Below are 2,403 nucleotides of genomic sequence, written 5' to 3'. Positions count from 1 at the left end.
GAACAGCTGGGTAGGCGTGGAAGCCTGACATTGGGCGATGCACTGGGAGCCCATTCTACCAGCAAAGGGACAGCCAAGCCTCCCGCCATGTATGTTCATTTCCTGGGGTGAGGCCCTGAATGGCAGGAGTGTTACAGACAGAGACAGGAAGGTGTCAGACTTCAGCCCCGAAGGTGGCCCCAATTGGGGTGGGAGAGAGCTGGGATGATTCAGTCCTGAAGGGGTGACTTGGGAACCCCTCTGCTGTGTGACCACTGTCTACTTACTCCTCATCTCAGTTTCCCCACCTGTAAAATGGGAAGAGAGTGGACCAGATAAATGTCAGTGTTCAGCCCTTGTTTCCCTTCTCCCATTTCCAAATCACTGACAACACATATTAAGTACTCACCACATGCCCAAATCCGTCAGTCCTAAAGGAAATCAATCCCGAATATCCATTAGAAGGACTGATGCTGAAGCTGAAGCTCCAATAGTTTGGCCACCTGATGCAAAGAGCTGATTCATTAGAAAAGACCCTGATGCTGGGAAAGTTTGAAGGCAAGAGGAGAGGGGACGACAGAGGATGAGATGGTTGGATGGTATCACCTACCCAAAGGACATGAGATCGAGCAAACTCCAGGAGATGATAAAGGACAAGGAAGCCTGGTGTGCTGCAATCCATGGGGTCGCAAAGAGTCGAACACGACTGAGCGACTGAACAATAAGAACATGCCATGCACTGGATAAGAACAACTAAGCCTGTTGCATGTAGCATCTTGTTTATTAAAGTTTTATTTTATTTTTTGGCTGTGCTAGGTCTTCATTGTGTCGCGTGGGCTCTTTGTTGCAGCGCACGGGCTTCCTCGAGTTGCGCACAGGCTCAGCAGTTGCAGCATGGGAGCTTCTCTAGTTGTCCTGCAGGATGTGGGATGTTAATTCCCTAACTGGCAATCAAACCCACACCCTCTGCACTGAAAGACGAATTCTTAACCACTGGACCACCAGGGTTCACCCTTAGCATATCATTCAAATTTCACCTCAACCCAGAAGGTAGGTACTCTTACCGCCATGCCCGCTTTACAGATACAGAAGCTGAGAAGTAAAGGAAGCTAAGTTCAGCTAGCACAGAGGTAACAGAGCCAGGTCTCAAATTCAGGCCTGGCTGACACTGAGACGGGGGATGCCAGTACCTCTGTCCTCCTGCCTGCCAGTCCTGCTAGGCTCCCCCACACAGCCCCTGCCCTGCGCCCCGTCCTAGGAGCACGCGTCCCCCCACCGTCCCCTTCCTGGGCTCATACCATGAAAGCCCCATGCAGTGCCTTCGACTCTAGAGGGATATATATTATCTAAATTTGATAAGACAACTTAATTTCACTCCGTGTCTGTTACCGGCGATAAAACCAGGAGACTTTTATGACCCAGCGTCCTCGGCAAGATTGTCAGGAACTTATTATACAAGGTCTAACTGGATTTCTCCCTGCAGATGGCTGGGAGCCACGGGCTGGAACGCAGTTTGGCATCACATTTGGGGGAATAAATGCAAAATGCCTGTTCCAGAGGCTTAGATAAGGCAGCAGGCCTCTGAGCTCCCCAAGAATCGGATCTGCCTTTCCCAGGCCCTGAAGGGTGATTCGGATAGGATTTACTTAAACGCTGTTGGCGGAGGACAAGATGATGGGTTTTCTCTCCCCCTCACCCCTTGATCCTTCTCACCCAGGGAAGGAATGTGGAGGTGCCTGAGACTTGGGGTTCAGAAAAGAGGTTTCTGGAGAGTGAGAAGTTCAGGGCAAAGATGGGGTATGGAAGGAGGGGCATGAGTGGGTGATGGAGGATGAGACAGGAGATGTGAGGACTGTGTGCAGTAACAGAGGGTAAAGGAAGAGCCAAAGGAGGGGAACTAGGTGCGTCTTCACTTGCTGTCTTCACTTGCTGCCTGGGGATGCCCCCAAGACTTCTTCCTTACTGCCCTGAGACGCCTGTCTCCTTCCCCAGCCAAACCCCAGGGCTGGTGTGGACCCTCACACACAGGGCTCCTAAAACAGACGATGTCCCTCAGATGCGGGGTAAACATATTTGGGCTCACAGATGCCACAATATATTCTTTGCTTTCCTGGCATCAACTGAGCTGTTTGCATGATCGGCACTGCCCAGAATGGTATCCACAGACCATTGTGAGAAAAAGCCATCATCTACCGATACCCCAATATTTTTTAAGGTTCGCCATCAGCAAACACCACATTCGAAGCTCACCTCAAAATCTGATAGCTGCTAGGCTTGGGCTGACAGACAGACCTAGGATTCAGCTCAGTCTTAACACCCAGTGCAGATCTATAGCCTCCTAAACCTCACGCCTCCTAAACCAAGATCAGGCCCAAGCTGAGAGTTAGACTCTCCAGACTGACATCCCTCCAGGGGTGGGCTTCT

The 2,403-nt window shown here is 50.9% G+C and overlaps 1 non-coding gene across 1 annotated transcript; it reads right to left on the bottom strand.

The window, feature by feature from the left end:
• Window positions 1-2,086: 2,086 nt before the first annotated feature.
• LOC113903799 lies at window positions 2,087-2,173 on the bottom strand. Its single transcript, XR_003514331.1, has one exon. It is a non-coding gene; the product is annotated as a small nucleolar RNA SNORD35 (small nucleolar RNA).
• Between the last annotated feature and the right edge of the window lie 230 nt (window positions 2,174-2,403).

Source organism: Bos indicus x Bos taurus, chromosome 13, assembly GCF_003369695.1.
Source record: "Bos indicus x Bos taurus breed Angus x Brahman F1 hybrid chromosome 13, Bos_hybrid_MaternalHap_v2.0, whole genome shotgun sequence".
NCBI classification, from domain to species: domain Eukaryota; kingdom Metazoa; phylum Chordata; class Mammalia; order Artiodactyla; family Bovidae; genus Bos; species Bos indicus x Bos taurus.
This window is presented reverse-complemented; position numbering and strand designations above follow the sequence as displayed.